This window comes from Mirounga leonina, unplaced genomic scaffold (assembly GCF_011800145.1).
Source record: "Mirounga leonina isolate KUSES-001 unplaced genomic scaffold, KU_Mleo_1.0 Mir_127, whole genome shotgun sequence".
Classification (NCBI taxonomy): Eukaryota; Metazoa; Chordata; class Mammalia; order Carnivora; family Phocidae; genus Mirounga; species Mirounga leonina.
Window position 1 is genome coordinate 25,456,346 of NW_023270316.1, and position 9,079 is coordinate 25,465,424.

Genomic DNA, 9,079 nt, shown 5'->3' on the forward strand with positions numbered 1-9,079 from the left:
AGCAAGGCTTAACTGGTTGTCTCCTTCAGCGCTCACAAGGCTGCAATCAAGGCATTAGCCAGACTGCCTTCTTTTTCAGAGGCTTAACTGGTGAGAAATCCACCTCTGAACTTTCTCAAGTTCTTGGAATAATTTATTTTCTTGTAGCTATAAGACACATGGCAGCTTGCCACTTCAAAACCAGCAATGGAAAGAGACAGGGAGAGGGAGATGGAAAGCAAGAGAAAGAGTGAGAGCAAGAGAGAGAAATGCTAGCCAGATGGATACCACAATCTTAGCAATCTTTTGTAAATGTAATCACAAGCATCTTATCACCTTTGCAATATTTTATTGTTTACAGCAAGTCACATGTCTTCCTTGCACTGAGGGGAAGGATTATACAAGAGTGTGAACACCAGGAAACAGAGATCATGGAAGTCACCTTAAAGTCTGTCCTCCACTGAAAATAAAAGTTATTTTAGATTTGTTGAATTTGTGAATCTTTCCTGTGCCTATGTCAAGAAGGTAGTAGAAACCTTGCCCTTGGCAAGATGGCGGAGTACGACTTGACTATTTCCATCACACACTTTTTGGATTGGCATCTTGTCTTTCCACTGCTTGAGCTTCTCTCCATAAACAGATTTATAATGAAAAAGAATTATTACAAGGGAAATTGGATCTTCTGACGAGATCGGGCGCGTTCAGATTGGTATGGCCGTAGACGAAATTGGATCTTCTTAGTGATACCAACATGGTCGACTTTGCTATGGATTTATACAGAAACCTTGATTTTGATGATATTCCACATGCTTTGAATGAAAAAAGTGCCACCGTTGTTGCACAACTGAAACAGCTTCAGGCAAATGGAACCAATTGTGAAGACACTTGAAGACCCAGAAATTACGAGGCAGATGCAGTCAACCAGAGATAGTCAGATACGGTTGGACTATCTGGTGGGCAGGCATGGTTTTAGGCAGGAGTATTTAGATATACTCTAAAGGCATGCAAAATTCCAATATGAATGTGGGAATTACTCTGGAGCAGCAGAATATCTTTACTTCTTTTGAGTGTTGGTTCCAGCAACAGACAGAAACGCTTTGAGTTCACTCAGGGGAAAACTGGCCTCTGAAATCTTAATGTAGAATTGGGATGCAGCTATGAAATACCTGACATGGTTAAAAGAGACCATAAATAATAATTCTGTGAGTTCTCCACTTCATTCTCTCCAGTAGCAAACATAGCTCATCCACTGGTCTTTGTTTTCTTCAACCACCCCAAAGGGCATGATAACATTATTGATCTTTTCCTTTACCAGCCACCATATCCTAAATGCAATTCAGATGATGTGTCCACATACTCTACACTATTTTGACTACACCCATCATTACAAACAAAGGTGTTCAAAAATGCCAGCAGGTGCTAAAAGATCTAGTTAAAGTTATTCAACAGAATCTTACACATATAAAAACCCAGTTACAGAATGTGGTGAATGCTTTATGTTAACTTTGATGTGTCTTGGAAAAAGCTGAGGGAATGTGAATCAGTTCTTGTGAAAGACTTCTTGGTGGCTTGTCCTGAGAATTTCATTGAAAATGCTTGTCTCTTCATATTTGAGACTTTTAGCCGCATCCACCTGTGTATCAACATTAATATGTTGGCAGACAGACTGAACATGACTCTGGAAGAAGTTGGAAAGTTGATTGTCAATTTGATTAGAATGCAAGACTGGTTGCCAAGATTGATTCTAAATTAGGCCATGTGGTTATGGGTAACAACGCAGTCTCACCCTATCAGCAAGTGATTGAAAAGGTGAAAAGCCTTTCATTTAGACACCGGATGTTGGCCATGAATATTGAGAGGATATTTAATCAGAAAAGTAGATCAGAGGTTTCTAACTGGGCAACTCAGGACTCTGACTTCTGAAGAACTGTGTAAAGACGAGATGAAAAACTATAAAATAAAGATGAAATAATAAAACCATTATATAAAAGGTGACATACATTTTAGAAACAATATATTGAATATAAATTTTGGGAAATTTGAATAAATTGGTTGTTACATTAAAAAAAGAAGGTAGTAGAACATGCAGTATGATTTGTAATCTTTTAAGACTACAGATATTTAATATTTGAACAGCACGCTGATAATAGTTCACACTTTCTATTAAATTTATGGGATAGAAAAGAAAATAACTTGATGTCAATTTCTCTATTTTAGAATAAGTTGATTTTTTTAGCATGATTCAGGCAAGGAAAGGAATAAATTTGCTCACCTAGATCAATTGTGCTATGAAGTTTTAAGAATAATTTCCAGGAAACACAATGAGAGATATTTTTAAAGTGCAAAGTTATGCGCTAGCATAAAACAAGAGCAAGAAAGCAAGGATGAATGTCAGTTCTGTACCAATGGAGTCATTGACCATATGTTCTCTTCTCTAGTCCAGGGATAAGAAAAATCATTGTCACAATGCTGTTAATCAGTTCTGTCAGTCAATTCTCTAGCAATCTGTCTCAAATTTTTACTAAAGGAACATAGATAAAATATGATCACTTGGCTCAAGATTAACCAATCTGAACTATAACAGTTAGGCAAGAACTTTGCAAACTCCCTGGCAGGTTTAATGATAAAGGAAAAGAAACTTTTCATGGGCCATTCAATTTGTGGGACTTTGGTGGGGATCTTTTGGGAATGTTGGTAGTAATTTACCAAGTACAAAAGGTAAGAACAAAATAGCAATTATTGATGGAATAATAGTACTCCAGATGTATGGATAAAGTAACTCTAGGCAGATTCTTTACTGAGTGGTATGAGCAAAAATGACAAAATGGAGAAAATAATCACAGAAAAGATATTAGAAAAATTTAGAGACCATTTAAAAATGAATTCAGCTAAAGCAGAGATAAAAATCTGCTAAAGATTTTGTAGAGCAGTAATTCCAACAGGAAATCTAACTGAAACGATCAACAACAGTGAGCAAGTTAAATTTCAAGTGTAATTAACTCACTTTTGGTTGAAAATCTCATTGACTTAGGAAATACAATATTACAGGTAAAGTATCTCTGAATTTATGGGAGGATTTTTAAGTAGTAGAACCAGATTGACATAGAAACACCTTCAGTTACATAAGGAGTTGGGGAATACGAAGCAGTAACAGCAGAGGGAACAGGAGCCAATGTTGGGGCAGAGAACAGCTATGTACTATCCCATTAATTCAGGTTTGAGAGGACTTGCTATTGGAAGCAGAGTTGTGTTAGGTAATATGTATTTCCCAGCTGAAGAGTTCCATCAACCCTTGGAAATTCAAACAGAATTTCAATTGTCTATGTAAAGGTGCAGTTTTTGGAGAATAAATTTTATGCCTTACATAAAATTCTCATTGGGACATATGACCCCCAAAAAGTCCTAAGATGTAAAACCCTGTTAAAACTAAACTACGTTTTTTAAAAGAATCTTTCTCCCTTTAAGAGCAAAGAGGACCAAGGACATCTGAATGAAGCTTATCTGCTAAAACTGACAAAAGTCTAGCCCTTCTCATATATTTGCCAAGGAGGAAGCCCAGGAAAATTGTTGTATGGAGAATGATGTTTCAGAATACAAGAGCTGAATTTCTTCTGTGGATATCTTTGTTGTTGTTGTTCAGGGCCAGAAAATAAAAACCAAGGAATAACTAGCTATAGCTGTTAAAAATAAGATATTTAAATGAGGGAAAAACACTTTTTCTAATTATTAGTAATTGCATAGGCAATTAGGAAAGCATCACTTATCACACTCAAATATAGATTGACTAGACCATTACTGAAGTTGAGGTTTTATAGAAATGGACCCCCCAGAGATTATTTCACAGTGATTTTAGACAAAGACTTGTTCATGAAAAAATTCACTGGATGGAATTAAACAGGCCATTAGGACTATGTTCACAACTATTGCAATAGGGGTCAAAAGTATTGCAATAAGACAGAAAGATTGAACTCCACCAATTCAAAAGGCAGGAGAACTTTTAAACACTGGGATGAGCTACTAGAAAAATTCTGGAAGATGTTAGGGGAGAGGGAGGTTGGTCAACATGCTTAGGTCATCTCCGTTTGCTAACTGGTCCTTATCTAAGTTTGGCTCCTGCCCACCCTCAGAAACTGGGAGATAGAAACTCGTCCTTGAGGATTACATTTCAAAGGGATGACTCCCAGATCCTTGTGAAAAATATTCCTGGGTTTGTAAAACCAGCAAGAGGCTGGGAGAAGATTCACACCTCAAAAAAGTAGAAAAGTAGTTCACAATTGTAGTTTCTAAAGTAAGTAAAAGGAAGGTCAGAGGCTTGTGGTCAGGAAGAAACCTATCTAAAGTTTAGTCGAGCTGAGGGGAAAGAAAGGCTCTCTTGGTCAGACTCTTCTGTTGTTCAATACTTTCTTTGCATGACAGCCATATTCTCAACCAAGATAGCTGCAGTCCTTATATGGAAATTTGAAATTAGTAGTGTTTTTCTTGAACAAAATCTATGGAAGATCTTAGACTCCGAACTGCCATACCAAACACCATTACCACAAAACAGAGAGCACTGTTTTTCCACTTGCCACTTTCAATTTACTAAACCATTCAATTTTCTCTGAAGTAAAAAAAAAAAAAAAGTATATGCACAAATATTTGAAGGGCTTATTATAACACTTATGCAGCCTGTGAAATGTTTCTTCTAGAGTTTTAAGGCCTTTGCTGAATTGGCTGAATTTGTATAGTGCAGTAAAGCTAACTATTCTTTTGCTTACACTGCTGTAAATTTTGCTTATTGTTATGTATAATGTATGAAGAAGCATAAATGTACAATGTATCTTTTGCAGGAAGATTATGAACTAAATCAAAAGCATTTCCAATATAAATAATAAAAGAGAAAAGACAATTTAAAATAGAACCAGAAAAGCTTAGACACAAATAAAATTTCCAGAGCTACTTGAGAAAACAATTATCTAAGGCAGTTTGTGGGTACAGGGCTTGGCTATTAGAACTCACTGGAGATATTTTTCAGTTAATATGTGCAACTTAATGTTGCAACTTACTTTAATTTCTGATGAAAGAAAATCACTCAATTTTTTGGCTTTTCTTATATCTGATTGAGGGGGAAAAAAGAATTTAAAGTATTATCCACAAAAGAAAGGACAGGATATTTGTTAAGTGGGAAAAGTTTTCTAAAACCTAATTGGTAATACTAAGTATTCAAACTACAAGTAGAGAAACTATTGAAAGATGCCACTAGAAAAGAACCTTCTTAGACACTGGATAAGGTCAATATGATATAAGTTTGGCATTTATGGAAAATGACAAAGGAACAAATGGCCCCAAATAGGACAGTCTTTTAATGTAACGTCCCTCGATTTAATACTTAAGTAAACTTGAAATACAACCAATTCAGAGCCAATAAAAACATTATTCTTCTGTTTAGTAACATTGTGTGCTGTATAACCTGGACAACAAATATTTAAGGGACAATCCAAATTGTTCTGTCCCATTTGCTAAATGATGAATGGTGTCCAGATCTCTCTTGGCTAGTATTGATTGGAAATATTGAAAATATATTTAGCAGTCTTTCAGAAAGAAAGATTTTGGTCATGAATCTAAATGGTGCTCTTTCAAATTAAGTGTACATAGACTAGTTGTCTTTGAAAAGAGCAATCTGGGTAGAGGCCAAATACAAATTTCATAGAAGAAACAGACCATGATCAAGCTAATATCTTTGGTATATTGTACTGTGTAAGAGAGTGAAAAAGTGTGTGTGTGTGTCCATATACGTATGTGTGTGTGTGTATTCATAGCTTTTTGTTTGTTTTCTTTTTTGCCTGTTCTGAAATTGTTCACTTGGAATATATGCATTCAAATTCTAATATCATTATTATCATTTCATTGTACTGCCTCTATGTTTTGTTACTAATTTTATGGTCTTTGAATATTTGAGTCTGCAACACAGATAACCTCAACATTTCTTTTTATATTTTAGTATCTTGACTTTATCCTAAATCTCACTTTCGTTGAAAACAAATACATGTCCTGAATAGAAAATCTCTGAGAATATTTACATATGATTTGTCACCTCCAGTTCTAATTTCTCTTTTCATTAAATTACCAATCTCAACTTAAAGTCTTTTATACCTGCGTTCATCTTCCAGAACCATAAGATATTCAACTTCCCTGTTTGCTTAAATAACCATTAACAGAAATCATATATATCATATTTGTTTAAAGCTTTTGAGTGGGGAGAAGAGAAATAGGATATAATAAGACTTTCAGCAAAAATAGTTAAGAATTTGTTTATTTGGTCTCAAATTATCATTAAAACTTGCTTTTTTTTTTTCCCTTCCATATATTTGTAGGTACTTCATTTTCTTTCTGAGTTCACAGGTGCCCCAGTAAGTAAAATTTCATTTGATATTGTTATGTGGAGAAATTAATCTCCATTTAGTATAATCAGTCATGACAACCTGGCTTATCAAGCATTTCTTGGCTTTATCAAAAAGAGGCATCAAAATATATTTTCCAAAATAGTCAAATTATATACTTGGATACAATTCTACAACTTTGGAGAAAGGGGAAATCAATGACATTTAGATTTTTGTATTAAAGAGCATCTTGGCACTATTTTTTCATATTTTATGTTATTATTTTCCTCAAAATTTTCTTATGAATCCATACCCATATATTTTATTACTTGTTAACACTCATTGTTAATTTTCTTGTGGATTTTTGTGGACATTATTTTGTCCAAAAGAAAACACAATCACAATTATAATAAATGGAAACTTTATACATCTAAAGAATTTACTATTTTATTTAAAGCATTTATTAATATTGATGCTACCAGCAAAACAACTTTGAAATGATTTTCATAAAGCCAACAGTATGTATAAGTTTGGCATAGAGTCTGTATTGCTAAGGAAACTAAAGGGAAACTCAAGGCCATTAAACTAAACAGGATATATTCTACCAGATTTTTAGATTTTTCTCTATCTGTTCAGTGTTCCTGGACATTCAATTGCTTTTATTGCCCAGATACTACTTCTTGGTAATTTTAATTGTACATGACATTTTAAAAATGGTAAAGTTATAATTATATAGTTATATATAATTTTGACACATATTCCACATATTCTGAAATTAGATCAAGAGAATATTACCTTATCATTTCACTGAGATTAAAATTTCCATCATTGTTATTATTTGTTCATTTGAATTAAAGCTGATTATAAATTTTCTTGAAAACTTTGAACCCTTGAACAATTAGGATTGCTCATTAAGATACTTCTACTTTTTAGTGATGGAGTAGAAAATAGTTTAATATGACATGGATTCCAAAGGTTTTGCCAAGTTTTAATCTATCACTTGTGAGTTTTATTTTTTAAAACTAAAATTTTCATTTATATAGTAAATTATACCCTAAGTATTAAGCCACTCAGACTATGAATGTTTTTCTGGTAAAACTAGTGTTTTTTTTCTAATTACATGATTTAAAACTATTATATATTATTTGTATCCAGTTGGAGTGTAAAAATAAGTAAGATATTATTAGAATTAATTATATATAATTATATTCATATAATTATACTACATAATTATAATATATAGTTATAATTGGGAAGCAATATATTAAGACTTTATTTAACAATGGATAAATTACGTTTAAATTTTCTTTATTGCTTTTCTGATTCTAAGCATATTATATGATAATTACAGAGAACTTATAAAATTCAGAAAGTAAAAGGAAAGTATGAAAAAATCCTAAACAAAAACATCATAATTTACCATTCATGTGTTCAAACACTTAAGACTCCACAACTTGATGCATATTTTGTGTTGTTTACCATAATCAGATAAAAATGCACAAGTATGGGGCGCCTGGGTGGCTCAGTTGGTTGGGCGACTGCCTTCGGCTCAGGTCGTGATCCTGGAGTCCCGGGATCGAGTCCCGCATCCGGCTCCCTGCTCAGCGGGGAGTCTGCTTCTCCCTCTGACCCTCCTCCCTCTCATGCTCTCTGTCTCTCATTCTCTCTCTCTCAAATAAATAAATAAAATCTTTTAAAAAAATGCACAAGTATGTCCATATATGCATAAATTTGAGGATAACACTGAATTGGTATAACAGGATGAATTACTACCCTTTGAGCCCACTCTTAACCCAGGAAGCGGGACACAGATACATCAGAATTATCTACCTGGTAGAAGTTCAGTAGCCATGGCATGAAACCATCTCCTCCCTATGCCGTACAGAAGGATATACCATATCCAATGTGCTGCCCCCAACCCAGTAAAGTAAAGGGAAATGGTCCACAGAAATCACAGTGAGCTTGAAAGTATCTGCAAGATGGGAAAGAACATTCAAGACTCTAGTAGTAGGATGATGGCTTAAGTAGTGAATGACTAGGCTGAACCTCTGGGCACCTCAAGATCAAATGAATGAATGAATGAACCAACAAACAGATACATGTGGAGACAGAAGGAGATTTGAGAGAGGTACAAATGGAGCAGCCTGTACTTCTATTTTCAGGCCTGGGGCAGATTTTCCGTGAGCTTATTTTGGGTCAAGAAGAAAAGGCAAGCAAGACCTGAGCATTCAGTAGTTACCCTACCAGAGAGGACTTCTACATTTGGAGGAAACCTTAGCAGCTATGGAAAAATTTGGGCCAGAAGTGATTCTCACTTCCTGGATCCTGGCAGCAGAAAAGCTTCAGAAGAGACTGTGAAGGACTCACACCCACACTCCCATAAGTCAGTAAATGCCTGGGCAGAATTTAATTTTAGACAGAAGTGAGGGACAGGGGAAAAAGCAATGGAGTATCTTACTCTCCACATTCCCAAGGCCCTGAGGCCACAAGTTTAGACAATCATGATAGAAATGGAAAAGTATTTTAGTCAGTTCAGGCTGCTAAAACAAATTACCACAGACTAGGTAGCTTAAACAAGAAATATTTATTTCTCATAGTTGTGGAGGGTTGAAGCCCAAACTCCAGGTGCCAGCAGGGTCAGGTTTTGGGGGAGGGTCCTTTTCACGGTTTATCCATGGCGGTCTTCTTGCTGTGTCCTCACATGGCAAAAAGAGAGTTAGGAGGTTGTCTGGCTTCTTCTT

The 9,079-nt window shown here is 34.9% G+C and overlaps 1 pseudogene; it reads left to right on the plus strand.

Moving 5' to 3' along the window:
- The first annotated feature begins 530 nt into the window (after positions 1 to 530).
- Positions 531 to 1,902, plus strand: LOC118009138 (annotated as a pseudogene).
- Positions 1,903 to 9,079: the final 7,177 nt, after the last annotated feature.